The following is an 18,399-nucleotide window of genomic DNA, read 5'->3' on the forward strand; positions in this document are numbered from 1 at the left end:
AGAAAAAAACTTAACAGAAAAAATTATCGGTGTTAATGTTGTCCTTAATTGTTCTAAATCTTAAAGTACCGGGACTAGATTACACAAAATAAAGGTACAATAACTAAATTGAACAAAACGCTTACAGTACAGGACCTAACAGGTACTTTGTCGACTATGAAATGTTAGTTTCAGTTGCAATTAGATCGCCACACGAACCATGATGCCACATTTGATTGGGTTTACTTAAATAGTAATATGTGACTGTCCTGTTCTGCCGCGCGAGTCGTTGTAGTATAGTGGTGAGTATCCCGCCTGTCACGCGGGAGACCCGGGTTCGATCCCCAACGGCGTTTTTTTTTTTTTTAAGCTCTTCAAAGGAAAATTAAAAAGCTTAATATTGTAGAACATCAATCCAACCTGCCGGAATCAAACCAGCGACTAAGGATTTCCAATTTAGATTAGTCCAACTACAGTCCACCACTCTACCAACTGAGCTAAGGTCAGAGCTGTTAACATTATTTTTGTCCGATTTATACTCTTTTATGCCATATCGCACAATCTGACATGGCAGTTCGAATGCCGCGTGGACAAACTTAACGGAAGAAATTATCGGTGTTAATATTGTCCTTAATTGTTCAAAATCTTAAAGTAAATAGACTAAATTACACGAAATAAAGGTACAATGACTAAATTGAACAAAACGCTACACTACGGGGACCTAACAGGTACTTTGTCCGACTATGAAATGCTAGTTTCAGTTGCAATTACATGGCCACACGCACCATGGTGTCACATTGGATAGGGTTTACTTAAATAGTAATATGTGACTGTCCTGTTCTGCCGCGCGAGTCGTTGTAGTATAGTGGTGAGCAGTGTTGCAAAAATCGCGCCTAGGCGCTGGGCGGTGGGGCCGCCGCGAGGAATGGCATAGACCGCCTAACCGGCCGGTTCGGCGAATATTTTTTTTTTTTTTTGAAAATGCCGAAAATGTTTTGGAAGGCATAACTTTTGACTCGGTTGTCTGATTTGGTCAAATTTTTTTTTTTTCAAATCGCGTATTTTTTCGAGATCTATACACCGCAAACAGCCAAAGGCGGTTTGGTCCACTAATTTCTCAAAAAAATGCCTCTTTAGTTCTTAATTTTAGTTTTTTATGTATTTAGATGGTTAAAACAATATTTTGAACAATTTTAAACACTTTCGTAAATAGTTTCTAAGAAACAACTATGGAAACCTTATGTTTTATTACTAAATTTAAAAAATTTTAATTTTTAATTTTATTAAAATAAAAAATTAAAAAAAATAAATAAAAAAATCGGCGCCTAGGGGGCGCCTAACGTTTTATGCAGCAGCATTGGTGGTGAGTATTCCGCCTGTCACGCGGGAGACCTGGGTTCGATCCCCGGCAACAGCGTTTTTTTTTTAGCTCTTCAAAGGAAAAATTAAAAGCTTAATATTGTAAAAAATCAATCCGACCTGCCGATTCGAACCAGCGACCTAAGGATTTCCAATTTAGATTAATCAAACTACAGTCGTCCTCTACTAACTGAGCTAAGGTCGGAGCAATTAACTATATTTTTGTCCGTATTGTACTCTTTTATGCCACATCGCACAATCCGACATGGCAGTTCGAATGCAACGTAGAAAAAAACTTAACAGAAAAAAATTATCGGTGTTAATGTTGTCCTTAATTGTTCTAAATCTTAAAGTACCGGGACTAGATTACACAAATAAAGGTACAATAACTAAATTGAACAAAACGCTACAGTACAGGGACCTAACAGGTACTTTGTCCGACTATGAAATGTTAGTTTCAGTTGCAATTAGATCGCCACACGAACCATGATGCCACATTTGATTGGGTTTACTTAAATAGTAATATGTGACTGTCCTGTTCTGCCGCGCGAGTCGTTGTAGTATAGTGGTGAGTATCCCGCCTGTCACGCGGGAGACCCGGTTCGATCCCCGGCAACGGCGTTTTTTTTTTTTTTTTAAGCTCTTCAAAGGAAAAATTAAAAGCTTAATATTGTAGAACATCAATCCAACCTGCCGGAATCAAACCAGCGACCTAAGGATTTCCAATTTAGATTAGTCCAACTACAGTCCACCACTCTACCAACTGAGCTAAGGTCAGAGCTGTTAACATTATTTTTGTCGATTTATACTCTTTTATGCCATATCGCACAATCTGACATGGCAGTTCGAATGCCGCGTGGACAAACTTAACGGAAGAAATTATCGGTGTTAATATTGTCCTTAATTGTTCAAAATCTTAAAGTAAATAGACTAAATTACACGAAATAAAGGTACAATGACTAAATTGAACAAAACGCTACACTACGGGGACCTAACAGGTACTTTGTCCGACTATGAAATGCTAGTTTCAGTTGCAATTACATGGCCACACGCACCATGGTGTCACATTGGATAGGGTTTACTTAAATAGTAATATGTGACTGTCCTGTTCTGCCGCGCGAGTCGTTGTAGTATAGTGGTGAGCAGTGTTGCAAAAATCGCGCCTAGGCGCTGGGCGGTGGGAGGCCGCCGCGAGGAATGGCATAGACCGCCTAACCGGCCGGTTCGGCGAATATTTTTTTTTTTTTTTTTGAAAATGCCGAAAATGTTTTGGAAGGCATAACTTTTGACTCGGTTGTCTGATTTGGTCAATTTTTTTTTTTCAAATCGCGTATTTTTTCGAGATCTATACACCGCAAACAGCCAAAGGCGGTTTGGTCCACTAATTTCTCAAAAAAATGCCTCTTTAGTTCTTAATTTTAGTTTTTTATGTATTTAGATGGTTAAAACAATATTTTGAACAATTTTACAACCACTTTCGTAAATAGTTTCTAAGAAACAACTATGGAAACCTTATGTTTTATTACTAAATTTAAAAATTTTAATTTTAATTTTATTAAAATAAAAAAATTAAAAAAAAATAAATAAAAAAATCGGCGCCTAGGGGGCCTAACGTTTTATGCAGCATTGGTGGTGAGTATTCCCGCCTGTCACGCGGGAGACCTGGGTTCGATCCCGGCAACAGCGTTTTTTTTTTTAGCTCTTCAAAGGAAAAATTAAAAAGCTTAATATTGTAAAAAATCAATCCGACCTGCCGGATTCGAACCAGCGACCTAAGGATTTCCAATTTAGATTAATCAAACTACAGTCGTCCGCTCTACTAACTGAGCTAAGGTCGGAGCAATTAACTATATTTTTGTCCGTATTGTACTCTTTTATGCCACATCGCACAATCCGACATGGCAGTTCGAATGCAACGTAGAAAAAAACTTAACAGAAAAAATTATCGGTGTTAATGTTGTCCTTAATTGTTCTAAATCTTAAAGTACCGGGACTAGATTACACAAAATAAAGGTACAATAACTAAATTGAACAAAACGCTACAGTACAGGGACCTAACAGGTACTTTGTCCGACTATGAAATGTTAGTTTCAGTTGCAATTAGATCGCCACACGAACCATGATGCCACATTTGATTGGGTTTACTTAAAAGTAATATGTGACTGTCCTGTTCTGCCGCGCGAGTCGTTGTAGTATAGTGGTGAGTATCCCGCCTGTCACGCGGGAGACCCGGGTTCGATCCCCGGCAACGGCGTTTTTTTTTTTTTAAGCTCTTCAAAGGAAAAATTAAAAAGCTTAATATTGTAGAACATCAATCCAACCTGCCGGAATCAAACCAGCGACCTAAGGATTTCCAATTTAGATTAGTCCAACTACAGTCCACCACTCTACCAACTGAGCTAAGGTCAGAGCTGTTAACATTATTTTTTTGTCCGATTTATACTCTTTTTATGCCATATATCGCACAATCTGACATGGCAGTTCGAATGCCGCGTGGACAAACTTAACGGAAGAAATTATCGGTGTTAATATTGTCCTTAATTGTTCAAAATCTTAAAGTAAATAGACTAAATTACACGAAATAAAGGTACAATGACTAAATTGAACAAAACGCTACACTACGGGGACCTAACAGGTACTTTGTCCGACTATGAAATGCTAGTTTCAGTTGCAATTACATGGCCACACGCACCATGGTGTCACATTGGATAGGGTTTACTTAAATAGTAATATGTGACTGTCCTGTTCTGCCGCACGAGTCGTTGTAGTATAGTGGTGAGCAGTGTTGCAAAAATCGCGCCTAGGCGCTGGGCGGTGGGAGGCCGCCGCGAGGAATGGCATAGACCGCCTAACCGGCCGGTTCGGCGAATATTTTTTTTTTTTTTTGAAAATGCCGAAAATGTTTTGGAAGGCATAACTTTTGACTCGGTTGTCTGATTTGGTCAATTTTTTTTTTTCAAATCGCGTATTTTTTCGAGATCTATACACCGCAAACAGCCAAAGGCGGTTTGGTCCACTAATTTTCTCAAAAAAATGCCTCTTTAGTTCTTAATTTTAGTTTTTTATGTATTTAGATGGTTAAACAATTTTTTTGAACAATTTTACAACCACTTTCGTAAATAGTTTCTAAGAAACAACTATGGAAACCTTATGTTTTATTACTAAATTTAAAAAATTTTAATTTTTAATTTTATTTAAAAATAAAAAATAAAATCGGCGCCTAGGGGGCGCTAACGTTTTATGCAGCATTGGTGGTGAGTATTCCCGCCTGTCACGCGGAGACCTGGGTTCGATCCCGGCAACAGCGTTTCTTTTTTTTAGCTCTTCAAAGGAAAAATTAAAAAGCTTAATATTGTAAAAAATCAATCCGACCTGCGGATTCGAACCAGCGACCTAAGGATTTCCAATTTAGATTAATCAAACTACAGTCGTCCGCTCTACTAACTGAGCTAAGGTCGGAGCAATTAACTATATTTTTGTCCGTATTGTACTCTTTTATGCCACATCGCACAATCCGACATGGCAGTTCGAATGCAACGTAGAAAAAAACTTAACAGAAAAAATTATCGGTGTTAATGTTGTCCTTAATTGTTCTAAATCTTAAAGTACCGGGACTAGATTACACAAAATAAAGGTACAATAACTAAATTGAACAAAACGCTACAGTACAGGGACCTAACAGGTACTTTGTCCGACTATGAAATGTTAGTTTCAGTTGCAATTAGATCGCCACACGAACCATGATGCCACATTTGATTGGGTTTACTTAAATAGTAATATGTGACTGTCCTGTTCTGCCGCGCGAGTCGTTGTAGTATAGTGGTGAGTATCCCCGCCTGTCACGCGGGAGACCCGGGTTCGATCCCGGCAACGGCGTTTTTTTTTTTTTTAAGCTCTTCAAAGGAAAAATTAAAAGCTTAATATTGTAGAACATCAATCCAACCTGCCGGAATCAAACCAGCGACCTAAGGATTTCCAATTTAGATTAGTCCAACTACAGTCCACCACTCTACCAACTGAGCTAAAGGTCAGAGCTGTTAACATTATTTTTGTCCGATTTATACTCTTTTATGCCATATCGCAATCTGACATGGCAGTTCGAATGCCGCGTGGACAAACTTAACGGAAGAAATTATCGGTGTTAATATTGTCCTTAATTGTTCAAAATCTTAAAGTAAATAGACTAAATTACACGAAATAAAGGTACAATGACTAAATTGAACAAAACGCTACACTACGGGACCTAACAGGTACTTTGTCTGACTATGAAATGCTAGTTTCAGTTGCAATTACATGGCCACACGCACCATGGTGTCACATTGGATAGGGTTTACTTAAATAGTAATATGTGACTGTCCTGTTCTGCCGCGCGAGTCGTTGTAGTATAGTGGTGAGCAGTGTTGCAAAAATCGCGCCTAGGCGCTGGGCGGTGGGAGGCCGCCGCGAGGAATGGCATAGACCGCCTAACGGCCGGTTCGGCGAATATTTTTTTTTTTTTTTTGAAAATGCCGAAAATGTTTTGGAAGGCATAACTTTTGACTCGGTTGTCTGATTTGGTCAATTTTTTTTTTCAAATCGCGTATTTTTTCGAGATATATACACCGCAAACAGCCAAAGGCGGTTTGGTCCACTAATTTCTCAAAAAAATGCCTCTTTAGTTCTTAATTTTAGTTTTTTTATGTATTTAGATGGTTAAAACAATATTTTGAACAATTTTACAACCACTTTCGTAAATAGTTTCTAAGAAACAACTATGGAAACCTTATGTTTTATTACTAAATTTAAAAAATTTTAATTTTTAATTTTATTAAAATAAAAAAAATTAAAAAAAAATAATAAAAAAAAAAATCGGCGCCTAGGGGGCGCCTAACGTTTTATGCAGCATTGGTGGTGAGTATTCCCCTGTCACGCGGGAGACCTGGGTTCGATCCCCGCAACAGCGTTTTTTTTTTAGCTCTTCAAAGGAAAAAAATTAAAAAGCTTAATATTGTAAAAAATCAATCCGACCTGCCGGATTCGAACCAGCGACCTAAGGATTTCCAATTTAGATTAATCAAACTACAGTCGTCCGCTCTACTAACTGAGCTAAGGTCGGAGCAATTAACTATATTTTTGTCCGTATTGTACTCTTTTATGCCACATCGCACAATCCGACATGGCAGTTCGAATGCAACGTAGAAAAAAAACTTAACAGAAAAAATTATCGGTGTTAATGTTGTCCTTAATTGTTCTAAATCTTAAAGTACCGGGACTAGATTACACAAAATAAAGGTACAATAACTAAATTGAACAAAACGCTACAGTACAGGGACCTAACAGGTACTTTGTCCGACTATGAAATGTTAGTTTCAGTTGCAATTAGATCGCCACACGAACCATGATGCCACATTTGATTGGGTTTACTTAAATAGTAATATGTGACTGTCCTGTTCTGCCGCGCGAGTCGTTGTAGTATAGTGGTGAGTATCCCCGCCTGTCACGCGGGAGACCCGGGTTCGATCCCCGGCAACGGCGTTTTTTTTTTTTTAAGCTCTTCAAAGGAAAAATTAAAAAGCTTAATATTGTAGAACATCAATCCAACCTGCCGGAATCAAACAGCGACCTAAGGATTTCCAATTTAGATTAGTCCAACTACAGTCCACCACTCTACCAACTGAGCTAAGGTCAGAGCTGTTAACATTATTTTTGTCCGATTTATACTCTTTTATGCCATATCGCACAATCTGACATGGCAGTTCGAATGCCGCGTGGACAAACTTAACGGAAGAAATTATCGGTGTTAATATTGTCCTTAATTGTTCAAAATCTTAAAGTAAATAGACTAAATTACACGAAATAAGGTACAATGACTAAATTGAACAAAACGCTACACTACGGGGACTAACAGGTACTTTGTCGACTATGAAATGCTAGTTTCAGTTGCAATTACATGGCCACACGCACGCACCATGGTGTCACATTGGATAGGGTTTACTTAAATAGTAATATGTGACTGTCCTGTTCGCCGCGCGAGTCGTTGTAGTATAGTGGTGAGCAGTGTTGCAAAATCGCGCCTAGGCGCTGGGCGTGGGAGGCGCCGCGAGGAATGGCATAGACCGCCTAACCGGCCGGTTCGGCGAATTTTTTTTTTTTTTTGAGTATAGTGGTGAGCAGTGTTGCAAAAATCGCGCCTAGGCGCTGGGCGGTGGAGGCCGCCGCGAGAATGGCATAGACCGCCTAACCGGCCGGTTCGGCGAATTTTTTTTTTTTTTTGAAAATGCGAAAATGTTTTGGAAGGCATAACTTTTGACTCGGTTGTCTGATTTGGTCAAATTTTTTTTTTCAAATCGCGTATTTTTTCGAGATCTATACACCGCAAACAGCCAAAGGCGGTTTGGTCCACTAATTTCTCAAAAAAATGCCTCTTTAGTTCTTAATTTTAGTTTTTTATGTATTTAGATGGTTAAAACAATATTTTGAAACAATTTTACAAACCACTTTCGTAAATAGTTTCTAAGAAACAACTATGGAAACCTTATGTTTTATTACTAAATTTTAAAAAATTTTAATTTTTAATTTTATTAAAAATAAAAAAAATAAAAAATAAAAAAATCGGCGCCTAGGGGGCGCCTAACGTTTTATGCAGCATTGGTGTGAGTATTCCCGCCTGTCACGCGGGAGACCTGGGTTTCGATCCTCGGCAACAGCGTTTCTTTTTTTAGCTCTTCAAAGGAAAAATTAAAAAGCTTAATATTGTAAAAAATCAATCCGACCTGCCGGATTCGAACCAGCGACCTAAGGATTTCCAATTTAGATTAATCAAACTAACAGTCGTCCGCTCTACTAACTGAGCTAAGGTCGGAGCAATTAACTATATTTTTGTCCGTATTGTACTCTTTTATGCCACATCGCACAATCCCGACATGGCTAGTTCGGATGCAACGTAGAAAAAAACTTAACAGAAAAATTATCGGTGTTAATGTTGTCCTTAATTGTTCTAAATCTTAAAGTACCGGGGACTAGATTACACAAAATAAAGGTACAATAACTAAATTGAACAAAACGCTACAGTACGGGACCTAATAGGTACTTTGTCCGACTATGAAATGTTAGTTTCAGTTGCAATTAGATCGCCACACGAACCATGATGCCACATTTGATTGGGTTTACTTAAATAGTAATATGTGACTGTCCTGTTCTGCCGCGCGAGTCGTTGTAGTATAGTGGTGAGTATCCCCGCCTGTCACGCGGGAGAACCCGGGTTCGATCCCCGGCAACCGGCGTTTTTTTTTTTTTTTAAGCTCTTCAAAGGAAAAATTAAAAAGCTTAATATTGTAGAACATCAATCCAACCTGCCGGAATCAAACCAGCGACCTAAGGATTTCCAATTTAGATTAGTCCAACTACAGTCCACCACTCTACCAACTGAGCTAAGGTCAGAGCTGTTAACATTATTTTTGTCCGATTTATACTCTTTTATGCCATATCGCACAATCTGACATGGCAGTTCGAATGCCGCGTGGACAAACTTAACGGAAAGAAATTATCGGTGTTAATATTGTCCTTAATTGTTCAAAATCTTAAAGTAAATAGACTAAATTACACGAAATAAAGGTACAATGACTAAATTGAACAAAACGCTACACTACGGGGACCTAACAGGTACTTTGTCCTGACTATGAAATGCTAGTTTCAGTTGCAATTACATGGCCACACGCACCATGGTGTCACATTGGATAGGGTTTACTTAAATAGTAATATGTGACTGTCCTGTTCTGCCGCACGAGTCGTTGTAGTATAGTGGTGAGCAGTGTTGCAAAAAATCGCGCCTAGGCGCTGGGCGGTGGGAGGCCGCCGCGAGGAATGGCATAGACCGCCTACGGCCGGTTCGGCGAATATTTTTTTTTTTTTTTTGAAAATGCCGAAAATGTTTTGGAAGGCATAACTTTTGACTCGGTTGTCTGATTTGGTCAATTTTTTTTTTTCAAAATCGGCGTATTTTTTCGAGATATATACACCGCAAACAGCCAAAGGCGGTTTGGTCCACTAATTTCTCAAAAAATGCCTCTTTAGTTCTTAATTTTAGTTTTTTATGTATTTAGATGGTTAAAACAATATTTTGAACAATTTTACAACCACTTTCGTAAATAGTTTCTAAGAAACAACTATGGAAACCTTATGTTTTATTACTAAATTTAAAAAATTTTAATTTTTAATTTTATTAAAATAAAAAAAAATTAAAAAATAAATAAAAAATCGGCGCCTAGGGGGCGCCTAACGTTTTATGCAGCATTGGTGGTGAGTATTCCGCCTGTCACGCGGGAGACCTGGGTTCGATCCCCGGCAACAGCGTTTCTTTTTTTAGCTCTTCAAAGGAAAAATTAAAAGCTTAATATTGTAAAAAATCAATCCGACCTGCCGGATTCGAACCAGCGACCTAAGGATTTCCAATTTAGATTAATCAAACTACAGTCGTCCGCTCTACTAACTGAGCTAAGGTCGAGCAATTAACTATATTTTTGTCCGTATTGTACTCTTTTATGCCACATCGCACAATCCGACATGGCAGTTCGAATGCAACGTAGAAAAAAACTTAACAGAAAAAATTATCGGTGTTAATGTTGTCCTTAATTGTTCTAAATCTTAAAGTACCGGGACTAGATTACACAAAATAAAGGTACAATAACTAAATTGAACAAAACGCTACAGTACAGGGACCTAACAGGTACTTTGTCCGACTATGAAATGTTAGTTTCAGTTGCAATTAGATCGCCACACGAACCATGATGCCACATTTGATTGGGTTTACTTAAATAGTAATATGTGACTGTCCTGTTCTGCCGCGAGTCGTTGTAGTATAGTGGTGAGTATCCCCGCCTGTCACGCGGGAGACCCGGGTTCGATCCCGCAACGGCGTTTTTTTTTTTTTTTAAGCTCTTCAAAGGAAAAATTAAAAAGCTTAATATTGTAGAACATCAATCCAACCTGCCGGAATCAAACCAGCGACCTAAGGATTTCCAATTTAGATTAGTCCAACTACAGTCCACCACTCTACAACTGAGCTAAGGTCAGAGCTGTTAACATTATTTTTGTCCGATTTATACTCTTTTATGCCATATCACACAATCTGACATGGCAGTTCGAATGCCGCGTGGACAAACTTAACGGAAGAAATTATCGGTGTTAATATTGTCCTTAATTGTTCAAAATCTTAAAGTAAATAGACTAAATTACACGAAATAAAGGTACAATGACTAAATTGAACAAAACGCTACACTACGGGACCTAACAGGTACTTTGTCCGACTATGAAATGCTAGTTTCAGTTGCAATTACATGGCCACACGCACCATGGTGTCACATTGGATAGGGTTTACTTAAATAGTAATATGTGACTGTCCTGTTCTGCCGCGCGAGTCGTTGTAGTATAGTGGTGAGCAGTGTTGCAAAAATCGCGCCTAGGCGCTGGGCGGTGGGAGGCCGCCGAGGAATGGCATAGACCGCCTAACCGGCCGGTTCGGCGAATTTTTTTTTTTTTTTTGAAAATGTCGAAAAATGTTTTGGAAGGCATAACTTTTGACTCGGTTGTCTGATTTGGTCAAATTTTTTTTTTCAAATCGCGTATTTTTTCGAGATCTATACACCGCAAACAGCCAAAGGCGGTTTGGTCCACTAATTTCTCAAAAAAATGCCTCTTTAGTTCTTAATTTTAGTTTTTTATGTATTTAGATGGTTAAAACAATATTTTGAACAATTTTACAACCACTTTCGTAAATAGTTTCTAAGAAACAACTATGGAAACCTTATGTTTTATTACTAAATTTAAAAAATTTTAATTTTTAATTTTATTAAAAATAAAAAAAATTAAAAAAAAATAAATAAAAAAATCGGCGCCTAGGGGCGCCTAACGTTTTATGCAGCATTGGTGGTGAGTATTCCCGCCTGTCACGCGGAGACCTGGGTTCGATCCCCGGCAACAGCGTTTCTTTTTTTAGCTCTTCAAAGGAAAAATTAAAAAGCTTAATATTGTAAAAAATCAATCCGACCTGCCGGATTCGAACCAGCGACCTAAGGATTTCAATTTAGATTAATCAAACTACAGTCGTCCGCTCTACTAACTGAGCTAAGGTCGGAGCAATTAACTATATTTTTGTCCGTATTGTCTTTTATGCCACATCGCACAATCCGACATGGCAGTTCGAATGCAACGTAGAAAAAAACTTAACAGAAAAAATTATCGGTGTTAATGTTGTCCTTAATTGTTCTAAATCTTAAAGTACCGGGACTAGATTACACAAAATAAAGGTACAATAACTAAATTGAACAAAACGCTACAGTACAGGGACCTAACAGGTACTTTGTCCGACTATGAAATGTTAGTTTCAGTTGCAATTAGATCGCCACACGAACCATGATGCCATTTGATTGGGTTTACTTAAATAGTAATATGTGACTGTCCTGTTCTGCCGCGAGTCGTTGTAGTATAGTGTGAGTATCCGTGTCACGCCCCGGGTTCGATTTTTTTTTTTTTTTAAGCTCTTCAAAGGAAAAATTAAAAAGAACATCAATCCAACCTGCCGGAATCAAACCAGCGACCTAAGGATTTCCAATTTAGATTAGTCCAACTACAGTCCACCACTCTACCAACTGAGCTAAGGTCAGAGCTGTTAACATTATTTTTGTCCGATTTATACTCTTTTATGCCATATCGCACAATCTGACATGGCAGTTCGAATGCCGCGTGGACAAACTTAACGGAAGAAATTATCGGTGTTAATATTGTCCTTAATTGTTCAAAATCTTAAAGTAAATAGACTAAATTACACGAAATAAAGGTACAATGACTAAATTGAACAAAACGCTACACTACGGGGACCTAACAGGTACTTTGTCCGACTATGAAATGCTAGTTTCAGTTGCAATTACATGGCCACACGCACCATGGTGTCACATTGGATAGGGTTTACTTAAATAGTAATATGTGACTGTCCTGTTCTGCCGCGCGAGTCGTTGTAGTATAGTGGTGAGCAGTGTTGCAAAAATCGCGGGCGGGGAGGCCGCCGCGAGGAATGGCATACCCGGCCGGTTCGGCGAATTTTTTTTTTTTTTTTGAAAATGTCGAAAATGTTTTGGAAGGCATAACTTTTGACTCGGTTGTCTGATTTGGTCAAATTTTTTTTTCAAATCGCGTATTTTTTCGAGATCTATACACCGCAAACAGCCAAAGGCGTTTGGTCCACTAATTTCTCAAAAAAATGCCTCTTTAGTTCTTAATTTTAGTTTTTATGTATTTAGATGGTTAAAACAATATTTTGAACAATTTTACAACCACTTTCGTAAATAGTTTCTAAGAAACAACTATGGAAACCTTATGTTTTATTACTAAATTTAAAAAATTTTAATTTTTAATTTTATTAAAAATAAAAAAATTAAAAAATAAATAAAAAAATCGGCGCCTAGGGGGCGCCTAACGTTTTATGCAGCATTGGTGGTGAGTATTCCCGCCTGTCACGCGGGAGACCTGGGTTCGATCCCCGGCAACAGCGTTTCTTTTTTAGCTCTTCAAAGGAAAAATTAAAAAGCTTAATATTGTAAAAAATCAATCCGACCTGCCGGATTCGAACCAGCGACCTAAGGATTTCCAATTTAGATTAATCAAACTACAGTCGTCCGCTCTACTAACTGAGCTAAGGTCGGAGCAATTAACTATATTTTTGTCCGTATTGTACTCTTTTATGCCACATCGCACAATCCGACATGGCAGTTCGAATGCAACGTAGAAAAAACTTAACAGAAAAAATTATCGGTGTTAATGTTGTCCTTAATTGTTCTAAATCTTAAAGTACCGGGACTAGATTACACAAAATAAAGGTACAATAACTAAATTGAACAAAACGCTACAGTACAGGGACTAACAGGTACTTTGTCCGACTATGAAATGTTAGTTTCAGTTGCAATTAGATCGCCACACGAACCATGATGCCACATTTGATTGGGTTTACTTAAATAGTAATATGTGACTGTCCTGTTCTGCCGCGCGAGTCGTTGTAGTATAGTGGTGAGTATCCCCGCCTGTCACGCGGGAGACCCGGGTTCGATCCCCGGCAACGGCGTTTTTTTTTTTTTTTAAGCTCTTCAAAGGAAAAATTAAAAAGCTTAATATTGTAGAACATCAATCCAACCTGCCGGAATCAAACCAGCGACCTAAGGATTTCCAATTTAGATTAGTCCAACTACAGTCCACCACTCTACCAACTGAGCTAAGGTCAGAGCTGTTAACATTATTTTTGTCCGATTTATACTCTTTTATGCCATATCGCACAATCTGACATGGCAGTTCGAATGCCGCGTGGACAAACTTAACGGAAGAAATTATCGGTGTTAATATTGTCCTTAATTGTTCAAAATCTTAAAGTAAATAGACTAAATTACACGAAATAAAGGTACAATGACTAAATTGAACAAAACGCTACACTACGGGGACCTAACAGGTACTTTGTCCGACTATGAAATGCTAGTTTCAGTTGCAATTACATGGCCACACGCACCATGGTGTCACATTGGATAGGGTTTACTTAAATAGTAATATGTGACTGTCCTGTTCTGCCGCGCGAGTCGTTGTAGTATAGTGGTGAGCAGTGTTGCAAAATCGCGCCTAGGCGCTGGGCGGTGGGAGGCCGCCGCGAGGAATGGCATAGACCGCCTAACCGGCCGGTTCGGCGAATTTTTTTTTTTTTTTTGAAAATGTCGAAAATGTTTTGGAAGGCATAACTTTTGACTCGGTTGTCTGATTTGGTCAAATTTTTTTTTCAAATCGCGTATTTTTTCGAGATCTATACACCGCAAACAGCCAAAGGCGGTTTGGTCCACTAATTTCTCAAAAAAATGCCTCTTTAGTTCTTAATTTTAGTTTTTTATGTATTTAGATGGTTAAAACAATATTTTGAACAATTTTACAACCACTTTCGTAAATAGTTTCTAAGAAACAACTATGGAAACCTTATGTTTTATTACTAAATTTAAAAAATTTTAATTTTTAATTTTATTAAAAATAAAAAAAATTAAAAAAAATAAATAAAAAAATCGGCGCCTAGGGGGCGCCTAACGTTTTATGCAGCATTGGTGTGAGTATTCCCGCCTGTCACGCGGGAGACCTGGGTTCGATCCCCGGCAACAGCGTTTCTTTTTTTTAGCTCTTCAAAGGAAAAATTAAAAAGCTTAATATTGTAAAAAATCAATCCGACCTGCCGGATTCGAACCAGCGACCTAAGGATTTCCAATTAGATTAATCAAACTACAGTCGTCCGCTCTACTAACTGAGCTAAGGTCGGAGCAATTAACTATATTTTTGTCCGTATTGTACTCTTTTATGCCACATCGCACAATCCGACATGGCAGTTCGAATGCAACGTAGAAAAAAACTTAACAGAAAAAATTATCGGTGTTAATGTGTCCTTAATTGTTCTAAATCTTAAAGTACCGGGACTAGATTACACAAAATAAAGGTACAATAACTAAATTGAACAAAACGCTACAGTACAGGGACCTAACAGGTACTTTGTCCGACTATGAAATGTTAGTTTCAGTTGCAATTAGATCGCCACACGACCATGATGCCACATTTGATTGGGTTTACTTAAATAGTAATATGTGACTGTCCTGTTCTGCCGCGCGAGTCGTTGTAGTATAGTGGTGAGTATCCCCGCCTGTCACGCGGGAGACCCGGGTTCGATCCCGGCAACGCGTTTTTTTTTTTTTTTTTAAGCTCTTCAAAGGAAAAATTAAAAAGCTTAATATTGTAGAACATCAATCCAACCTGCCGGAATCAAACCAGCGACCTAAGGATTTCCAATTTAGATTAGTCCAACTACAGTCCACCACTCTACCAACTGAGCTAAGGTCAGAGCTGTTAACATTATTTTTGTCCGATTTATACTCTTTTATGCCATATCGCACAATCTGACATGGCAGTTCGAATGCCGCGTGACAAACTTAACGGAAGAAATTATCGGTGTTAATATTGTCCTTAATTGTTCAAAATCTTAAAGTAAATAGACTAAATTACACGAAATAAAGGTACAATGACTAAATTGAACAAAACGCTACACTACGGGGACCTAACAGGTACTTTGTCCGACTATGAAATGCTAGTTTCAGTTGCAATTACATGGCCACACGCACCATGGTGTCACATTGGATAGGGTTTACTTAAATAGTAATATGTGACTGTCCTGTTCTGCCGCGCGAGTCGTTGTAGTATAGTGGTGAGCAGTGTTGCAAAAATCGCGCCTTAGGCGCTGGCGGTGGGAGGCCGCCGCGAGGAATGGCATAGACCGCCTAACCGCCGGTTCGGCGAATTTTTTTTTTTTTTTTGAAAATGTCGAAAATGTTTTGGAAGGCATAACTTTTGACTCGGTTGTCTGATTTGGTCAAATTTTTTTTTCAAATCGCGTATTTTTCGAGATCTATACACCGCAAACAGCCAAAGGCGGTTTGGTCCACTAATTTCTCAAAAAAATGCCTCTTTAGTTCTTAATTTTAGTTTTTTATGTATTTAGATGGTTAAAACAATATTTTGAACAATTTTACAACCACTTTCGTAAATAGTTTCTAAGAAACAACTATGGAAACCTTATGTTTTATTACTAAATTTAAAAAATTTTAATTTTTAATTTTATTAAAAATAAAAAAAATTAAAAAAAATAAATAAAAAATCGGCGCCTAGGGGGCGCCTAACGTTTTATGCAGCATTGGTGGTGAGTATTCCCGCCTGTCACGCGGGAGACCTGGGTTCGATCCCGGCAACAGCGTTTCTTTTTTTAGCTCTTCAAAGGAAAAATTAAAAAGCTTAATATTGTAAAAATCAATCCGACCTGCCGGATTCGAACCAGCGACCTAAGGATTTCCAATTTAGATTAATCAAACTACAGTCGTCCGCTCTACTAACTGAGCTAAGGTCGGAGCAATTAACTATATTTTTGTCCGTATTGTCTTTTATGCCACATCGCACAATCCGACATGGCAGTTCGAATGCAACGTAGAAAAAAACGAAAAAATTATCGGTGTTAATGTTGTCCTTAATTGTTCTAAATCTTAAAGTACCGGGACTAGATTACACAAAATAAAGGTACAATAACTAAATTGAACAAAACGCTACAGTACAGGACCTAACAGGTACTTTGTCCGACTATGAAATGTTAGTTTCAGTTGCAATTAGATCGCCACACGAATGATGCCACATTTGATGGGTTTACTTAAATAGTAATATGTGACTGTCCTGTTCTGCCGCGCGAGTCGTTGTAGTATAGTGGTGAGTATCCCCCCTGTCACGCGGGAGACCCGGGTTCGATCCCGGCAAACGGCGTTTTTTTTTTTTTTTAAGCTCTTCAAAGGAAAAATTAAAAAGCTTAATATTGTAGAACATCAATCCAACCTGCCGGAATCAAACCAGCGACCTAAGGATTTCCAATTTAGATTAGTCCAACTACAGTCCACCACTCTACCAACTGAGCTAAGGTCAGAGCTGTTAACATTATTTTTGTCCGATTTATACTCTTTTATGCCATATCGCACAATCTGACATGGCAGTTCGAATGCCGCGTGGACAAACTTAACGGAAGAAATTATCGGTGTTAATATTGTCCTTAATTGTTCAAAATCTTAAAGTAAATAGACTAAATTACACGAAATAAAGGTACAATGACTAAATTGAACAAAACGCTACACTACGGGGACCTAACAGGTACTTTGTCCGACTATGAAATGCTAGTTTCAGTTGCAATTACATGGCCACACGCACCATGGTGTCACATTGGATAGGGTTTACTTAAATAGTAATATGTGACTGTCCTGTTCTGCCGCGCGAGTCGTTGTAGTATAGTGGTGAGCAGTGTTGCAAAAATCGCGCCTAGGCGCTGGGCGGGAGGCCGCCGCGAGGAATGGCATAGACCGCCTAACCGGCCGGTTCGGCGAATTTTTTTTTTTTTTTTGAAAATGTCGAAAAGTTTTGGAAGGCATAACTTTTGACTCGGTTGTCTGATTTGGTCAAATTTTTTTTTTCAAATCGCGTATTTTTTTCGAGATCTATACACCGCAAACAGCCAAAGGCGGTTTGGTCCACTAATTTCTCAAAAAAATGCCTCTTTAGTTCTTAATTTTAGTTTTTTATGTATTTAGATGGTTAAAACAATATTTTGAACAATTTTACAACCACTTTCGTAAATAGTTTCTAAGAAACAACTATGGAAACCTTATGTTTTATTACTAAATTTAAAAAATTTTAATTTTTAATTTTATTAAAATAAAAAAATTAAAAAAATAAATAAAAAAATCGGCGCCTAGGGGGCGCCTAACGTTTTATGCAGCATTGGTGGTGAGTATTCCCGCCTGTCACGCGGGAGACCTGGGTTCGATCCCCGGCAACAGCGTTTTTTTTTTAGCTCTTCAAAGGAAAATTAAAAAGCTTAATATTGTAAAAAATCAATCCGACCTGCCGGATTCGAACCAGCGACCTAAGGATTTCCAATTTAGATTAATCAAACTACAGTCCTCCGCTCTACTAACTGAGCTAAGGTCGGAGCAATTAACTATATTTTTGTCCGTATTGTACTCTTTTATGCCACATCGCACAATCCGACATGGCAGTTCGAATGCAACGTAGAAAAAACTTAACAGAAAAAATTATCGGTGTTAATGTTGTCCTTAATTGTTCTAAATCTTAAAGTACCGGGACTAGATTACACAAAATAAAGGTACAATAACTAAATTGAACAAAACGCTACAGTACAGGACCTAAACAGGTACTTTGTCCGACTATGAAATGTTAGTTTCAGTTGCAATTAGATCGCCACACGAACCATGATGCACATTTGATTGGGTTTACTTAAATAGTAATATGTGACTGTCCTGTTTGCGCGCGAGTCGTTGTAGTATAGTGGTGAGTATCCCCCCTGTCACGCGGAGACCCGGGTTCGATCCCGGCAACGGCGTTTTTTTTTTTTTTTTAGCTCTTCAAAGGAAAAATTAAAAAGCTTAATATTGTAGAACATCAATCCAACCTGCCGGAATCAAACCAGCGACCTAA

General features: G+C 38.2%; 7 non-coding genes across 7 annotated transcripts; 4 read left to right on the forward strand and 3 right to left on the reverse strand.

Moving 5' to 3' along the window:
* The first annotated feature begins 3,521 nt into the window (after positions 1-3,521).
* TRNAD-GUC lies at positions 3,522-3,592 on the forward strand. Its single transcript has one exon. It is a non-coding gene; the product is annotated as a tRNA-Asp (tRNA).
* Positions 3,593-5,143: 1,551 nt separating this feature from the next.
* On the forward strand, positions 5,144-5,214 carry TRNAD-GUC. The gene has a single exon. It is a non-coding gene; the product is annotated as a tRNA-Asp (tRNA).
* A 1,566-nt stretch (positions 5,215-6,780) lies between these two features.
* On the forward strand, positions 6,781-6,852 carry TRNAD-GUC. The gene has a single exon. It is a non-coding gene; the product is annotated as a tRNA-Asp (tRNA).
* Positions 6,853-8,084: 1,232 nt separating this feature from the next.
* On the reverse strand, positions 8,085-8,179 carry TRNAN-GUU. Its single transcript has 2 exons — positions 8,143-8,179; positions 8,085-8,120 (listed from the first exon to the last, which is right to left on the reverse strand). It is a non-coding gene; the product is annotated as a tRNA-Asn (tRNA).
* A 3,177-nt stretch (positions 8,180-11,356) lies between these two features.
* TRNAY-GUA lies at positions 11,357-11,449 on the reverse strand. The gene is made up of 2 exons: positions 11,413-11,449; positions 11,357-11,392 (listed from the first exon to the last, which is right to left on the reverse strand). It is a non-coding gene; the product is annotated as a tRNA-Tyr (tRNA).
* Positions 11,450-13,357: 1,908 nt separating this feature from the next.
* Positions 13,358-13,429, forward strand: TRNAD-GUC. Its single transcript has one exon. It is a non-coding gene; the product is annotated as a tRNA-Asp (tRNA).
* Positions 13,430-17,799: 4,370 nt separating this feature from the next.
* TRNAY-GUA lies at positions 17,800-17,893 on the reverse strand. The gene is made up of 2 exons: positions 17,857-17,893; positions 17,800-17,835 (listed from the first exon to the last, which is right to left on the reverse strand). It is a non-coding gene; the product is annotated as a tRNA-Tyr (tRNA).
* Between the last annotated feature and the right edge of the window lie 506 nt (positions 17,894-18,399).

This window comes from Ipomoea nil, unplaced genomic scaffold, assembly GCF_001879475.1.
Source record: "Ipomoea nil cultivar Tokyo-kokei standard unplaced genomic scaffold, Asagao_1.1 scaffold1272, whole genome shotgun sequence".
In the NCBI taxonomy this organism is placed as follows: Eukaryota; Viridiplantae; Streptophyta; class Magnoliopsida; order Solanales; family Convolvulaceae; genus Ipomoea; species Ipomoea nil.